This window comes from Helianthus annuus, chromosome 2 (assembly GCF_002127325.2).
Source record: "Helianthus annuus cultivar XRQ/B chromosome 2, HanXRQr2.0-SUNRISE, whole genome shotgun sequence".
NCBI lineage: Eukaryota > Viridiplantae > Streptophyta > Magnoliopsida > Asterales > Asteraceae > Helianthus > Helianthus annuus.
The window spans coordinates 44366999-44385962 of NC_035434.2; the positions used below are offsets into that span (position 1 = coordinate 44366999).

The 18964-nt window shown below is 39.1% G+C and overlaps 1 long non-coding RNA gene across 3 annotated transcripts; it reads right to left on the reverse strand.

Moving 5' to 3' along the window:
• Positions 1–1824: 1824 nt before the first annotated feature.
• Positions 1825–4398, reverse strand: LOC110913975. 3 transcript variants are annotated; one of them, XR_004887017.1, is made up of 5 exons: positions 3898–4398; positions 3678–3819; positions 3233–3557; positions 2935–3147; positions 1825–1908 (listed from the first exon to the last, which is right to left on the reverse strand). It is a non-coding gene; the product is annotated as an uncharacterized LOC110913975 (long non-coding RNA). The 3 variants fall into 3 exon arrangements; XR_002578428.2 differs by lacking the exon at positions 1825–1908 and adding an exon at positions 1950–2289; XR_002578429.2 differs by lacking the exon at positions 1825–1908 and adding an exon at positions 2645–2829.
• Positions 4399–18964: the final 14566 nt, after the last annotated feature.

Consider the following 18964-nt stretch of genomic DNA (forward strand, 5'->3'; position numbering starts at 1 on the left):
TAAAGATGAGAAAAGTAATTGTGGAAGTCTGCGAACTTGTGGCAACTCTAAACATACCCAAGAACATAAAGATCTTCAACCAGTTGTGCAAAATAACATCAAAACAAAGTCACTGAAACTCAAAAAGTAGGCGGCATTGGCGAATCAAAACTCTCCCACACTTGAACTTTCAACTTCGGCTTCTCCTCCTCTCCCCTGCCACCAAACCACGACGGAGATGACGCCGAAGAACGCTCCAACTCCACCTGCGGCGCCTCTTCAATAACCACCGGCTGCGGTTGTTGCGCACTAATAACTGTATTGAAGTAATTCTCGACCCTTGAATCAGGGCCAACAAAACGCCACCGAAAAGAGCCGAGCGATCCGCCGGCCATAATCCCTGGCGCATCTGAAGAAACCTGTTACGTGTCCACTTGCCGATCAATTTAGTTGGTTTTTGAATCATCTTGAAGTGGTCAAAGCACGTGGTCCATGTTCTTGCTTTGTGCATGGGGTGAACCATTCCTACGTGTGAAGCAACCATTATCATCACATTTCCGTTGAAAAAGTAGTAATTGTTACTGACCAAAATTAGTTAAGAGTTTGTTAGTAGTGGGCCCATCTTTTTAGGAATTGTAGCATGCAACTTATCTATTTATATTTCTGTACGTTTTCATTTTGGGGTATGAATGAAATTATGAAATTAGTCTGATTATCTTTCTATAATTCTAATCTGGTTTCCGTCTATTTTCTTTGGCCAATCGATTACTGGTTGGAACCACATCAGTGGTATCAGAGCCAGGTTGGTTTTTGAATCATCTTGAAGTGGTCAAAGCACGTGGTCCATGTTCTTGCTTTGTGCATGGGGTGAACCATTCCTACGTGTGAAGCAACCATTATCATCACATTTCCGTTGAAAAAGTAGTAATTGTTACTGACCAAAATTAGTTAAGAGTTTGTTAGTAGTGGGCCCATCTTTTTAGGAATTGTAGCATGCAACTTATCTATTTATATTTCTGTACGTTTTCATTTTGGGGTATGAATGAAATTATGAAATTAGTCTGATTATCTTTCTATAATTCTAATCTGGTTTCCGTCTATTTTCTTTGGCCAATCGATTACTGGTTGGAACCACATCAGTGGTATCAGAGCCACCGTGATCCACCCGTGAATCATGGACGCTCGTGAATGGAATGCGTCGATGGATCGAATCGAGTCGATGCTTTTTGAGATGATTGGTCTTCTCAAAAACGAGTCTAGAAGATGGGCATCCTCACCCATTTTTTCTAAACCACCACCAATTTCCGCTCCTGTACCACCATCACCCGCTCCCGAACCATTGCCGACGACAACAGCCATAATACCAGCCACAAAATTCACCACCTTCGACCAACTTGCAGCCCCAAAACCAGCTCTAAACACTTCACCATCACCCACTTCTGCTGTCGCACAACCACCAAGACAAGTTTCTTCAGCCACACCGGCACCAAAAACCGCCCTAAAACTGCAAACACCACCACCATACAGGGCCTCTTCACCTTCTATATCAGCACCAAAACGAGCCACGTTACCACAATCTGTTGCACCAAAAACCTTGTCGTTACCGGAACCGGGTGCATCAAAAATTGCTGCAACACCAACATCATTTGCGGGCCACAATTTGATCTCCCTGGTACAACCGACTTCCATCGCAAAGCGTGAGTGGCGACCATTATGGAGTCATGGTGAGACCGCTTTATATGTGATTGTCCGACTCGAATGGCGGCCACCGTGGTCTATCCGAAGTTTCGCCTTGAGGACAAGGCGAGTTCGAGTGGGGTGGATTGTTACGTGTCCACTTGCCGATCAATTTAGTTGGTTTTTGAATCATCTTGAAGTGGTCAAAGCACGTGGTCCATGTTCTTGCTTTGTGCATGGGGTGAACCATTCCTACGTGTGAAGCAACCATTATCATCACATTTCCGTTGAAAAAGTAGTAATTGTTACTGACCAAAATTAGTTAAGAGTTTGTTAGTAGTGGGCCCATCTTTTTAGGAATTGTAGCATGCAACTTATCTATTTATATTTCTGTACGTTTTCATTTTGGGGTATGAATGAAATTATGAAATTAGTCTGATTATCTTTCTATAATTCTAATCTGGTTTCCGTCTATTTTCTTTGGCCAATCGATTACTGGTTGGAACCACATCAAAACCCGCCGGTGGCGGCACCAGCAATGATTGAGTTCCATGGTCTTCCTTCTGGTGGCGGCACCGGCAACACGTGGCGTGTTCATAGCGACCGCTTCTGTGGCGCCAATGAAACAGCTACCTATTTGATCACATCAGGATAGATTATGTAAATATGACAGTGTATATCTCCTGTAAACTCTACTTTTGAAATACATTCCTCATCACAATTCTGAAACATTCTTTTTCTGTGGCACCGATAATAGGGGTGTCCTACGGATTGGTTTACGGTTAATTCGAATAATTCAGTTCAGTTAATTCGGTTTTTATTTTTTTCTTCTCGTAACCGAACACCAAAATGGACCAAATTGGAATATTGCCTAACCGAACTGAATAACCGAATATGAATTCAGTTTAAAACCGAGTTTCAGTCAAATCATTTTTTTCCAACCTGCTTATTACTAAAAAATTGATATAGTTTTGTCGACAACAAAGTGTAAAATCAACGATTTAGTGTCAAGATAATCATATCATCATCAAAAACTTTGCTTTTGTCAAGGATAATCTCATTAACAGAAACATAACAAAAATCTGTCCAACACTACTGATTGAAGCAGACGGAATACCAGCATACTCCATATCGCTGATGGTATGGAACAACCCAGTAATATGTGATCCACGTCTACCGAAGCCAGGGCACAAAATATTTATTAAAAAAAACTATTTTATATCTAATCTAATTTATGTAGATAAATCATTGTACAAGTTTAAAACATTAAAATATCACCTTCATCAGTGGGACGTCAAATGCTCATCTGACCAATAGTCGAGGCTGATCAGAACCCTAGACACCTCGACGCGTCATCTTGTCATCCTAGATCTATCACAGCCGCAATACAATACCCCAGATCTACATGGTCGAGACCATTTCTTCATGTCAACGAAAACCATCATGTGTGATATGCAACTAAATTAAATTTCCAATTAGCACGACCGTTCACTGTAAAACAATCACCAATTAAAAAAATACGCAAACATAAAATCCACAACAATAACACATTCAGAATAACAAACACAATTAATACCTTCTTTTGCAATCACATCAACTTTCTCATCAACATTTTCCATCATTAGCTCATCAAAACATTCGTCCACTTTTAATCCATTCCGAACCCAACGATTTCTTATCAATCAAAACATGAAACTGAAAAACAAAACCTGAAACAAAATTCTATACAAATCCCATTTTCATAACTACACAACACAACCCTCCAGTTCCAACAGTTAGAGAATTAACAAAATACCATAAATAAAAATAATTTACCCTTTTTTGACAATGCTAAATGAGCAAACACATAAGTAAAGCCACAACTGAACTCCCAATATCAAACAAAACAAATGTTGGCAACCCTAATTAACCAAAAAAAAAAAAAAAAAGAAAAAACAACCTTTAGATCCAATATCATCCCAAAATCCAAAATCAACTAATTAACAACAAATAAACAAACTTAAAAATCTTGAACTTTCTACCTTTTGTCTGCCTTTTGGAGCCAACACTTTCTTCCCCAAAGACCCAACCGTTGTAATCTTCAACATCTTGTTTACCAGAAGAAGCCCAAGACAGTTGAAGGTTAACTTGGATAACAGATGATTGATCCATGCGCCTGAGAACCTAGGTAAAAAAGAGGGAACCATATAAACGACAATTGGGAAAAAAAGAGACAGCTAGAAAAAACTAATGGAGACATACCGTAATAAGCCCAGTAGGTGGCCGGATTTTATGGTGAATCGGTGGGAGGAAAAGATCCCGATCTCTCTCTCTCATCATGATCCTTCTCTTTATATCCCGACGCCACTCACTCTCTCTATCTCAGAATCTGTTCAACCTGTCTCAAAATTTTGAAGAAGGCCGGTCGTTGGCGGAACCCTAAACACCGCCGCGTACCTCCGCCCCATGCCTCTCTCTCTCTCTATCTACCCCGAATACACTTTCTCTCTCTTAGCCTCTCTATCTCTCTTGCTTATACAAAACAGATGGATCAGACTACGTGGCTAAAAGTTTGCAAAGGTGCGTCTCAAGAATGAAATCTTTCTTTCGGAAATCAGGGCTTGTTTGAGGGTGGAGAGTGCAGACTTAAGGTGAAGAAGTGAACATGAATGTACAAACCTTCAAAGAAAAGAAACAACCAATATCACATTAAACAAACAAAGCCTATAGTACAACACTTTGTTGCTGAGAACACAAGTTAAGCTAGTAGTACGACATCATATTGCCAAGATATGTTGCAAATTAGACTAAATATAAATATAAATATAAATGTTCAAAGCCTGTTAGATAGGGATGTTGTTTGTGTTACATGTATCTACTATAATAAAAGAAACCAACTTTTAGACACTTTTCATTCATTGAAGGTATCCTTAAATCTATACTTATCTTATATTAACTAAATAAATTATAAATTTATATTAAATCTTATCATACTTTAATAAAATATTATCCTCAAATCTAATTTGTTAATTTAATATATATTTAAAACAAATACTTCTCATTTCTACTTATCTTATATTAAATATATAAATAACAAATTAATATTAAATGTTATCCTAATTTATTAAAAATATAACTTCTTTATTATTTGGTATACAAAATTATATTTATTCAACTCGTGTAAAACGTGGGGTTTTTAAAATTTTTTTTAATTATTTACTATTTAAATTTACATTTATATAACCCGTGTATTACACGAAGTTTTTAAATATTTAACTTTTTATAATTTGCTATGTAAAATTATATTTATTCAACACGTGCAATACACATTGTTTTTTAAGGACATATTTTTTTTATTATTTGTTAGATTTTTCAACCCGACTATACACAAGTTTTTTAAACATACGACGTTTTTAGTATTTAATATACAAAATTACATTTATTTAATTTGTGTAATACACATGGTTTTTAAAGATATAACTCTGTTTTAGATCTATTCAACACGTGTAATATACGGGGTTTTTAAGAATGTAAGTTTTTTTTTTATTATTTGGTAGATTTATTCAACCCGATTATACACGGATTTTTTTAAAGATACGGCATTTTTAGTATTTAGTATACAAAATTACATTTATTTAATCTGTGTAATACACATGGTTTTTAAAGATATAACTTTTCTTATTATTTGATATATAAAATTACATTTATTTAACCAGTACAATATACGAGGTTCATAAAGATATAACTTTTTATTATTTAAAATATAAAATTACATTTATTCAACCCGTGTAATACACATGGTTCTAACCTAGTTATTTATAAATAAAGGCCCTGGAGTTAGACTTATGTTTAACAAAATTAACATCATTAGCTACAACACGGGACCTCTGAATTTACCTTCTACCCCAGTTCCACTTCCCCCCTGTCATCATGTCACAAGCTGCTTGTAGCGGAAGCGCGAGATGTGACCACGAACGGTTTCCATCACATTCAATGTGTAAACATCTACATGATCTAAAATAACCAGTGATGCCAAATATATAAGCCAAAGTATTTTTGTTTACAAATATTAACCAAGTACTTCAAGTTTCACAAAAGAATTTTAAACAAAAGATAGTTTTAATAAACTAGGTTTTGGCCCGTATATTCCGCACTAAGGCGAAAGATACGAGGGAAACCCTCAAAATGGCATCATTCTTGTAATCTTAGTGTAACGCCTGCGTCCCTAGACTTTTAGCTTTTTCAATTTTAGCCCCTAAACTATGTAATACCTGACACTTTTGATGCTGGTGATGCTTGAATCTAGATTCTTGATTCTTAATACTACAATTCTTGAGACTTAATGCTATGATTCTATAATTCTTGATACTTAATACTTGGAAACTATGATTCTTGATACTTGGAATCTAGATTCTCGACTCTTGATACTTTGGTGCTTGACTCTTGAGACTCGTGAAACTTGAGACTTGGTTGAACGAGAGACTGAAATCTTGTCATTGGCGGAGACTATGAAACTTTGAAACTAATGTGATAATCAAGTTATGTGATTCTATTGTCCAATAATACGCAACGCAATGCTTAATCTAGCTCGCAAAATGAATCAAAGACTGTGAAACGGAAAGGATGGGATTGACCGAATGGCAATCTGATCGGATGACCATCCGATTGGATGACCAACCGATCGGATGGCCATTCGACTGACCTGCCATCCGATCCGCTGTACACCGCCTCACACTTCTCTCACACACTATAAATAGGAGCTGTCACATCATTTCTCACTGATGTGTCAGCCTCCTTCGAACCAAACGCACGCACTCCTATTTCCTTCCATTTCTCGATGATTTTGGTACGTTTTACACTAGATTCTTGTACATCTTTGATCTATACACTATTCTCTACGAGATTCTCCCTTGAAATCTCACTTTTCACCCTGAAATCTCTGAGATTTGTGCTCTTGAGGGTGACGTCATCATGGCAGTTTGTACAAACTGTTGAGTGATGTCATTCCGTTCAAGATCTAGCTCAAATCTAAGGAATTTCACGCATTTTACACTGAATCTTAACTAAATCTAGACTTTTCAGCTAAAAACTTATGTTTAGCGCCTTCATCTTTGATTTTTTAAACGGTGGAATCCGGATCGGAACGGACTGAAGACTTGATGATTAGTCTTGAGTCGGCTTGGAAATGGATTGTTGCCGGAGGAGATGACCAGAGTACGAATTCCGACATAAACACCATCACGAACAGGCGACTGATCGGACTAGGGTGATTCCCATCCGATCAGACCGGTTGAACATTGATGTGTTTACCGTTGTCTCAAGACGTACCGTGTCGTCACCGTCAAACCAGAAACTTAGAAAACTTTACAAGGTTGTGAATGGAACAAGGACAACTTGATCAAATGGCAATCCAATCGGATAACCATCCGATCGAATTGCCATCCGATCAGGTGACATTACCTCTTAACCTTAAATACTTTGAAACTTTGAATTTTTGATCGTCGAATGGCAATCCGATCACCATCCGATCGAACTGTCATCTGATCGAGATGACAAGGTGTCTTGGAATCTCTCAACACTTAGAACTTTCTCAGAAACTTGAAGACCTAGAATCTTGACACTTGGATCGAATGACCATTCGATCGAGTGGCCATCCGAATGGATGACCATCCGATCGGATTGCGATCCGTCCCTCACTCACAACAGTCACATCAACCGAATGGCAATCCGATCGGATAGCCATCTGATCGAACTGCCATCCGATCCAGTGACTGATACGACACTTTGCGCAATCTCGTTATTCTGTCCGACACTTATCTGTTGTAATCTAATCAGGCTAAACCTAAAAAGCTCCCTTTGATCCATTAACAGTTAATCTGTTAAGCACTCACTGTGAGAATACTAGATCCCTTTTTGTTTTAAACTTTGGGATGCAACATGTATTCTATTAAACTTATGATACTTGAAACTTTTGGAATCTAAACTCTATCCCATGTGTATGTGAAACTTGTGATTCTTGATTCTTGTTTCTTTGTGCTATGTGAACGTTTAATCCAGAGTGTGTAGTTCCGCCTTAACAATAGTAGCGCTATAGGAGATGCACCTCCCCATTATTCTCAGGGGTATTGTTAGGAGGATTCTAGTTTTCCTTGATTCTTGGGAAAACACTAAAGCATCGGGACACTTGGGCTATCACTTGGACTGCGAATACTAGCACGGATGAAACTATTTTGTTATCATTTACATTGTGGATATGAGTCTTTTGAATCTATTATGCTATATATTCAAACTTATATACTCACCGGTACATTTTTGTGCTGACTCTATTTTAATACATGTTGCAGGCTGATAGATGCTGGAACTATGGAAAACAAGCTAGGGTTGATGCTTAGAAACTCGCCTAGTCTAAATCTAGAATTTGAAATAATGGTTTTGTGGTTGTATTTGATACTTATGGTTATGTTGATGTTTTAGACAAACTTCGCATGAAACTTATCTAATCTATAATGAAATTATTAGTGTTATGGAATCTCGTGAGCAATCTGAACGCTTAGTGCTCGCACCCCGATGTTTCCACTATCGGTTGGGGTGTGACAGATTGGTATTAGAGCCATAACTATAGGGAATTAGGATAAGTAGGAATACTTGCCCTAGTCTATAGTTCTAGGAATCTTGATTCTTATCTGTTGTTTAAGACTTATGCAATCTACCGTATTTGCTTCCTAGCAACACATTTTTCCTGCTAAACTCACATGCCTTTCCTAAGGCTAACACAATATACACTTGATACTTTGAAACACTGCTAATCAGTGTTTGTATTTTGCATGAAATTTGTTCTCAAGTCAGGAGTGACATCCGAACTTTAATGGGAAATTTCCTTATTATAATTTAGTAGGTCTTATCTGTTGATAAGTACCGACACTATTAAGGTACAATGTTGTCAAGATAGAGGTGAAACTCAGACCTTGATAACTAGTCCCACTCTTTGATTTTTATGTCTCGCCAAAGTCTCGAAACTTCCAATCAATTAGGTACATGAATAACCAAAAGGACGGATATCATAGGCCTAACATCGATGACGTATTTGTCTAAGTAAGTCAAGACACATTGCCTCAATTTGAAAGGGGTTCGAATCACTTTGGTTAGTCACCGTTCCTCTACCCGGAAAAATCATATGTTTTATGTGCCTGTCTTTTGTGTTATCTCGATTTATGTGATTTTAAACTCGATTCTTCGTTTATTTTGAGGCTTTTTACACAAATCGCACGCATGTCCGCAATCTAAAACACTAATTTTAATATCAGAATCAAACTAAATCTATGAAGCTTTGTGATAATGTGAATCTATGTGGGAATCTTGATCAACTATGATACTAAGTGAAACTATTTGATGAATCTATGCGTTGTTGTGGTTGTGAAACACTAAACGGAACATGGCATAGAAATACGAGACAGAAGTGACGTGTCTGAAACATGGTGGATACGCCACTGGTACTTCCTATATATAAGCGTTTCAGGTGTGTTACCAACTTTCATACCACGTGCCATGCGAAACTTAGTGTTTTGCAGACCGGTGATAAGATTGTTGAAATCTAAGCTACGGGAAACTACTTGTGTAACCTATGTGAAATCTATGTGTAATCTATGTGCATTCTATTATAATCTATGTGTAATCTATATATGTGTTGTTTTGAGGAACAAGATACTAAAGTAGCCTAGCGCCGAAGACGAGGCGGAAGTGGCATGTCCGAAACATGGTGGATACGCCGCTGGTACTTCCTATATATAAGTGTTTCTGGCATGTTACCGAACCTTCATACCACGCGCTAAGTGAAGTTCGTAGTTTTGTGGACTCGGGTTGAAGTTGTTGAATCTACTGGGTTAATCTATGATATCGAATCTACATGGTTAATCTATGTGAAATCTATGTGGGATGTGGTGGAGTCTAATGTTATGGTTAACGAAGCATGACACCGATGACGAGACGGACGTGGCATGGTTGAAGCATGGTGGATATGCCGCTGGTACTTCCTATATATAAGTGCTTCCGTCATGTTGCCGAACTTTCGTAGCACGTGCCATGCGGGATTTCGTTGTTTTGTGATGTGGTTGTTAACTCTAACCTATGTGAATCTATTGGAATATATTGGAATCTATTGGAATCTATGTGAATCTATCGGGTTAATCTACGTGTGTATCATGATGATGATGATGAGTGTGTTGACGTGTTTGGCAATTGCGACACGTAGCATGACACCGAGTACGAGGCAGAAGCGATGTGTCCGAAGCGTGGTGGATAAGCCGCTGGTACTTCCTATATATAAGCGCTTCTGACATGCTGCCAAACTTCGTACAACGTTCCATGCAAAGGCCGTGGGTTTGCGGTGTTGAATCTATTGGAATCTACGTGAAACTAGTTGAATCTTGAGTGTTAATCTATCGTGTGTGAATCCATACTGTGAGACTTTGTGAATCTAGACTAATATGATCCTCTTGATTGAATCTTTAGATGTCTTCTCGTAAGCTATCCGACACTCTCAAGAGATCCAGGGAAAAGTCTCAGAAAAAGATGATGTCCTTCATGGCCGACTAGATTGCTCGAGTCGTGCCAAAGATCGTCTCTGAGATCCAAGGATCAAACACTCCTCTATCCTCTGTGGACTCGAAGGCCGAGAAGATAAAGCCTACAAAGTTCAACTAGAAACATTTCATCTCTTGCAACCCTAAGCCTTTCACGGGCAGTGATGGGGTGACTGCTATGCTCGAGTGGTTTGACAGCATCAAGGTTACCTTCATTAACAGCGAGTGCCTAGATCATTTAAAGACTAGGAGTGCAACGGGAATGTTTCAAGGCAGAGCGTTGGAGTGGTGGTCTAATGAGAGAAACATCCATTCAATTGAAGAAGCCTATGCTCTTCCATGGGCTGAGGTGCATGTGCTAATGATGCTTGAGTTCTGCCCTCCCCATGAACAATTGAAGCTTGAAGAAGAGTTCTGGCACTTGAAGCAGATTGGTGATGATAATCTGGCTTATACTACCCGTTTCAAGCAGCTCAGTTTGATCGTTCCTCACTTGGTTTCTACTCCTAACATATGATAACCAAGTGTATCAATGGTCTACCTCCCGCTATGCGTGATTCTATTGAAGCAGCTCAGCTCGACACTATTGAGGAAGTCTATTGACTTGCAGCTAGTCTCAACAACAACCGCGTTCGTGATAAGCAGTTTGCTACTTATGCTCCTTCTAAATTTGCTCATCAAGTTACCCCGTAGCCAAGTGGCAGCAAGAATAAGAAGAGGAAGTCTCAGGGTTCAAGATGCAATGCTATTGTGCCTGCTGCAAACCCTGCGTCTAAACCTGCTCGTGCCGCTGCTGTTCAAAACCCTGCTGCTCCGGAAATCAAGAGGCAGTACACTGGGCCTCACCCCAAGTGTGCCAACTGCGACTTTCATCATCCTACTAATTCTGCATGTTATTTGTGTACCAACTGCAATCGCTATGGTCACATGACTCCCTATTGCCGTGAAGCTAACCCTGCTCAACCAGCTCAGCAAGCCCCATGTCACACCCCGGCCGCGTACAACATGCAACCACGGCGGAAACGCCGGGGAGTGCTGGGACAGAATTAATTGTTTCATAACCATGGAAATCAAAGCTACATTTTATTTATTAAACAAGCGTAATACATTGTCTTAAACAGGAAAACAAAGAGTTCGTGACATAATTAAACTAGTCTATCTTCATTTTTAGTCTCTAAGGCACAGGTCCGCCCTAGTGTCACCATTGTCATCCTGCACGATAGCTCCTGAAAACACATGTGAAAGTAGGTACGTCAGCATAAAAATGCCTGTGAGATACATAGGTTTTGTGAAAATGGGATTCATGACTTGAGTTTAAAGAAAACGTTTAATAACAGTCAGTCATGAACCTTGTAAATTGTTTTGTTTTGTAAATCGTTTGAAGAACGATAAGTTCAGATGATACGTATAAATAAAGTTTAAGGTTAAATGTATAACCTAGTAAAATGAATTTGTATAAGATAAGTTGTTTGTAAAAATAATGTCTTGTGAAGAATATGTTATTTGTGTAAAACGTAATATGTCTAAACTGAAATGATTTAGATAACGCTAGGATATGTAAATTATACAAGCATTTATATATAGGAAGTACCAGCGGCGTATCCACCATGTTTGTACCATATTACATACGCCACGTTACTCAAACCATTTACCCAAACCAACCACCATGTAAATTTTTCATGTATAAACCAATTGTCAAGTGTTATTGTGTAAACCATGTCGAAATGTCTATGTTCAATGTAAACCACCAAGTATGTATATCAATGTCAAAATGTTTATGTTCAATGTAGATCATGTAATGTGTACCCAAAATATATCTTGTATGGTAAGTGAGATGTATCAACTAAACCATATGTAAAATGCACAAAACAAGGTATTGAAGTAAAACATGGTTTAAATCAACGTTATGTTTTGTGGAACAATGCATGCCATACTGATACAAACATTTATGCGGTATTGAGAAAATGCATACATCCAAGCCTTGAGACTGTGGCGATGAACCCTTAAACAAATTAAAGGTTTATCTAGGTTATGTATATCGAATTCGGTCATTCCTTCCAATCCAATCAAACCCAGGATTTCAGGAACGGGAGTTGTCAATTCCTATGGTACCACTACCTACTAACGAATGGCGTAGCTAATGTTAATGAATGTATTGTTCCATGTTAAACAAACCAAATGTCATACCGAAATGTAGGCATGTGATGAATAATTGTACTACGTACGCACACAATGGGCATACATAGCATAAAATGTAGTGTAAAATGATGTACTAAGTACGCACACAATGGGCATACATAGCATAAAAGTCATGTAAATCAATGTACTAACATGCTCAGTCAACATACATAGCAGAAATGTAATGTAAAATAATGTACTAAGTACGCACACAATGGGCATACATAGCATGAAATGTAATGAAATCATGTACTATAATGTACTAACGAACATAGCCGGTATATGATGTGAAAACATGGAAAGCATGAAAGTAACAAGTAGGCACATGTGTTTCACCCCGAAACAGTTTGGAAAACAGTAAAAGATGGGGTTCTATGTACTCACCTGAGGTTGCTTTCCAGTTCTTGTATAACAACCAAATAACGCTAGAGATCACGGAATATCAAACGGCACCTAATAGGTAGCTATATAAATATACCGGACCAAAGTCGGAAGGATCAGATAGTATGCGGGTTCGTAAACCAAACGAGTATGGAGACTCGTGTAATATGGTTTAACAAAGCCTACATACTAAAATGAAACCTAACCTAAGTGCTTACGACCCATTACGACCCGTTTAGGTAGCTTATGCTACCTTAACGCGTCGTTCGCGTAGAACGCGTTTGGAACGCCTAACATCGTGGCCATAAGGTATAACCTCGGAAGGTTATAGCTATGGTCACCTAATGTGTTTGGTTGGATCCTAATGATCGACCAAATGGGTCGGGTTCGAAAGTATAAGCGATGGTTTAGATCGCTTACCTTACGACCCTATATAATCACTATACTAAAAGTGACGAGCTAAGCATGTTAGAACATGCTTAACTAAGTTTAGAAAACAGGTTTGGCATCAAAACAAACGGCTTTGATGCTCACGAGTAGTTTGGTTACAAAATACGCAAGAATACGCATTTTGGCCGAAACTACGACTCGTCACTGAGCCTAGATAACGTGGTAATCAGTATGTATAGTCGCCATGGACTATAACCATCGTGATCACGCTCACGTTATGAAGTTCCAACGAACTTCGCGTTGACCATAGGCTGGTCAACGAAGAAAGTCAAACAAAACGCTGACTTTCGGACTCAAAAATCGAATAAAAGAACGAAAGAACACTTACGAAGGGTCCCCGAAAGCTAATCTCGATCCAGGAGCTCAAGTATGAAGCAAAGGCCTCAACTTAGAGCTTTAGATCAGATTTTGTGGGTTTTTAACCAAAAGGGGGGGGGGTATTTATAGAAAAAGCAAGACCATTAGGATCGTTTCTTGAATATCGTGCCACGATCCAAGCCGTACACTTGTCGCAAAGTTGTGGTGCCTTATTTTACCCCCACCAGAGGAATTTGACACGTGTCGTTGCCCTTTGGGTGATCGAAAGGCCAATGCAAGTGGATCAGAATCATTGAATCTGGTCTGTCTGTCTGATGCGGCCCGCGTTAGAAAGCACACAAAACCCAGGCGGGCTGCCTGGCCCTGTCTGATCCGCACAAACTTTCAGTAATTACAGTTTTAGTCCCTGTTGCGTATTTAAGCCATTTCCGACACTTCTAAGGCCCGTAAAGCCAACTTTAGGGCCCTAAAATGATTCCTAAACATTGTGGACATGAAACATGCCCAAAAATATGTCGGATGTTGGTTCGTTTGGGCGTACGATCGTGATGTTCGGTTAATTACGACGGAATGCGCATAAGCGCGAAAGACGATCCAAATGACGTGACGAATGGATTTTTCTCATGCCAAACACTAAGGCATAGTATAAGGATGCTTACATAAATTTTTGGATGTCCGGATGTATTCAGAACGTAAGTTATGCGTGAAAGTGCAAACTTGTGCACTTTTTGACACTTTTAGCCCCTGAATGATCCAAAAGTTTGTTTTAGCATACCAAACCCCTCAAAGCCTATTTCTAAGCTATGTAAAGGATATTTATAGTATGTTTAACTTATGGACATGTTCCGGAATGTTTGTTACAGTTCAAATTGGCATACTTTCGCAGTTTGTCAAGTTTAGTCCCTGTAAGCGAATTAACTTGTTTTTGCCATACCAAAGCCTTCAAAACTTATTTCTAAGTTATGTAAAGGTTATTTATGGTATGTTGAGTATATGTTGATGTCCCGGAGTATTTGTCGCTTTAAACTGAGTACGTTTACGCACCAATTTGCGTATAATTCTCCAGAAAGCGATGTAGAGTTTAAAATCGAACAAAAGTCAAAACATGAAAAATGTAAAACACAATCAAACAAACATTGGGATCAAATAACATTGTTTTATTGATGATTGAACTGTTCATAATGATTTCGAGCACAAATGTTACAGTCTCCCCTACTTGTGGAAATTTCGTCCCGAAATTTATTTAGAGGAAACTCGTGGAAAAAATGCGGATATTTCGCCTTCATTTGATCTTCACGTTCCCAAGTAAACTCGGGTCCACGTTTAGATTCCCAGCGAACCTTGACCAAAGGAATGCGCTTGCGTTTAAGCCACTTGACTTCACGTTCCATGATTTCCACCGGTTTCTCAACAAATTTCAGTGTTTTATCAACACGAACTTCGTCAAGCGGTATGTGGAGGTTCTCATCAGCTAAACACCTCTTGAGAGTGGACACGTGAAAGGTTGGATGAACATTTCCAACTTCAGGAGGTAACTCAAGTCTGTAGGCTACCTTACCGATTCTTTCGACGATCTTGAATGGTCCAACGTATCTAGGTGCAAGTTTTCCTTTCTTTCCGAATCTGATCACACCTTTCCAAGGTGAGACCTTAAGTAATACACGATCACCGACTTGAAAATCCAAGGGCTTGCGTTTTAGGTCCGCGTAACTCTTTTGATGGCTCCTAGCTGTCTGAAGGTTATCATGAACTTTCTTTACCTTATCAGTTGTCTCTAAAATGAGGGCAGGTCCAGTAAGTTGAGCCTCGCCGATCTTATTACAGCATACTGGTGAACGACATTTTCGACCATAGAGAGCCTCGAAAGGAGCCATGTTGATGCTAGAGTGATAACTGTTGTTGTAGGAGAATTCAATCAATAGAAGATGTGAATCCCAACTACCACCAAAATCGATCACACAAGCTCTAAGCGTATCCTCAAGTGTCTGGATTGTTATTTCAGATTGGCCATCCGTTTGTGGATGATAAGCTGTGCTCAGATTAAGTTGGGACCCCATAGCAGATTGCATGGTTCTCCAAAAATGAGAAGTGAAACGAGCATCTCTGTCAGAAATGATGTTCAAAGGAACACCATGTCGAGCTACAATTTCATCCACGTAGATTTGAGCAAGTTTGTCAGCCGAAAAATCCTCACGGATTGGCAAGAAATGCGCTGATTTAGTAAGACGATCAACAACTACCCAGATGGCATCATGACCTTTCTTTGTGCGCGGGAGTTTAGTAATGAGATCCATAGTAATGTTTTCCCATTTCCAAACTGGGATCTCTGGTTGCTCCAATAATCCAGAAGGACGCTGGTGTTCAGCCTTAACCTTAAGACAAGTAAGGCATTTTGATACGTATAAGGCAATGTCTTTCTTCATACCAGGCCACCAATACTGAATACGAAGATCCTTATACATCTTATCTGAGCCAGGACGAATAGAATAACAAGACTTATGGGCTTCATCCATAAGCAGGGTACGAAGATTATCTTGGCTTGGGACCCACAAACGGTCCATGAAGTAATACGATCCATTGTCCTTTAGTTCTAGAGCAGGAGTTATGTGATAAGGAAATTCCTTATCCATCAAACCTTGTGAGACACAAGATTGTTGTGCCTGAGAAATACGGGCTTGGATATCCGTGTGACACATGTGTCACCGCGACCATCAAAAAAATACCAAGCCAATGAAATATTTTATTTCATACTTGGGATCTTGTACAAATATGTGTATCTTTTTCACATATCAATTCATGTTCAATTTCAAACTCTACAACGCTTTCTGGAGAATTATACGCGAACTGGTGCGTAAACGTACTCAGTTTAATTGCGACAAATACTCCGGAACACCAACATATACTTAACATACCTTAAATAACCTTTACATAACTTAGAAATAAGTTTTGAAGGCTTTGGTATGGCGAAAACAAGTTAATTCGCTTACAGGGACTAAACTTGACAAACTGCGAAAGTATGCCAATTTGGACTATAAAGAACATTCCGGAACGCGTCCATAAGTTAAACATACCATAAATATCCTTTACAAAGCTTAGAAATAGGCTTTGAGGTGTTCGGTGTGCTAAAATAAACTTTTGGGTCATTCAGGGACTAAAAGTGTCAAAAAGTGCACAAGTTTGCACTTTTGCGCATAACTTACGTTCTGAATACATCCGGACATCCAAAAATTTATGTAAGCATCCTTATATTATGCCTTAGTGTATGGCATGAGAAAAATCCATTCGTCGCGCAATTTGGATCGTCTTTCGCGCTTATGCGCATTCCGTCGTAATTAACCGAACATCGAGACCGTACGGCCAAACGAACCGACATCCGGGATATTTTTGAGCACATTTTAAGTTCCCTATACTTTAACATCATTTTAGAGCTTTGAAATGGGGTTAACGGGGCTTAAACGTGTCAAAAATGCATCAAATACCAAGTTTTGGAGCTGCAGGGACCAAAACTGTAAATCTGCCAAACTAAGGGCTTACGGACCGTAAGCCAAAACCCATACGGTCCGTAAGGAGTCCCCAGTACAGCAGATTCATTGAATCCACTTGCAGTTGGCCTTTCGTTCGTTCAAGGGGCAATGCCCTTTCACCCAATCAAGAGCCAAGGGCCAAGTTTTGACTTACCACAATATTTTGACAAGTGTACGCACAAGATCGTGGCACGATATTCGATAAACGATCCTAACGGTTATGCTATTCCTATAAATACCCCCCCCCCTTGTTGCCAAAAACCCACATAATCTGATCAAGAGCTCTAAGTTGGAACCTTTGTTTCACACCTGAGCCATTTTGCTCTAGATTAGCATTCGGGGACCCTCCGTAAGTATTCTTTCGCTCTTTTATTCGCTTTTCGAGTCCAAAAGTCAATGTTTTGTTGACTTTCTGCATTGACCAGCCTATGGTCAACACGAAGTTCATGGAACTTCATTACGTGAGCGTGATCACGATGGTTATAGTCCGTAGTGACTATACCTACTGATTACCACGTTATCTAGGCTCAGTGACGAGTCGTAGTTTCGGCCAAAATGTGCATTCTTGCATATTTTGTAACCAAACTACTCGTGAGCATCAAAGCCGTTTGCTTTGTTGCCAAACCTGTTTTCTAAACTTAGTTAAGCATGTTCTAACATGCTTAGCTCGTCACTTTTAGTTTAGTGCTTATATAGGGTCGTAAGGTAAGCGATCTAAACCATCGCTTATACTTTCGAACCCGACCCATTTGGTCGATCATTAGGATCCGACCAAACACATTAGGTGACCATAGCAATAACCTTCCGAGGTTATGCCTTGTGGTCACGATGTTAGGCGTTCCAAACGCGTTCTACGCGAACGACGCGTTGGGGTAGCATAAGCTACCTAAACGGGTCGTGATGGGCCGTAAGCACTTAGGTTAAGTTTCATTTTAGTATGTAGGCTTTGTTAAACCATATTACACGAGTCTCCATACTCGTTTGGTTTACGAACCCGCATACTATTCGATCCTTCCGATTTAGGTCCTGTATATTAACATAGCTACCTATTAGGTGCCGTTTGATATTCCGTGATCTAGCATTGTTTGATTATTATACAAGAACTCAAAGCAATCTCAGGTGAGTACATTGAACCCCTCTTTTACTGTTTTCCAAACTGTTTTGGGGTGAAACACATGTGCCTATCTGTTACTTTCATGCTTTCCGGTTTTCACATCATATACTTGCTATGTTCGTTAGTACATATTAGTACATGATTTCACTACATTTCATGCTACGTACGCCCATTGTGTGCATACTTAGTACATCACTTTACAATACATTTCATGCTACGTACACCCATTGTGTGCATACGTAGTACATTGTTTCACATTGCGTTTCTGTTGCATATGCTCATCCGGCATATGAACACATTATACTACATTTTGAACCGTTGTACTCTACAATACATTTCATGCTACGTACGCCCATTGTGTGCATACGTAGTACATTGTTTCACATTGCATTTCTGTTGCATATGCTCATCCAACATATGAATACATTATACTACATTTTGAACCGTTGTGACCATTTGACTATGTGAACCGTCTAAACCCGTTTGATTATATGAACCGTTTGTAACCATTGAACCGTGTGAACCAGTTGTATCCGTTGACATGATTTACATTTGACAATAGACATTTGACTATACATAAACATTTCTACCGTTGTTAAACATTTCATCTTGATGGTTTGGTTTGAGTGAGTGATTAAGTAACGAGGCGTGTGTAATATGATACAAGCATGGTGGATATGCCGCTGGTACTTCCTATATATAAGTGTTTGTATGGTATTACATATCGTAGCGTTATTTGAATCATTTCAATTTCAGACATATGACATTTTATACAAATAACACAC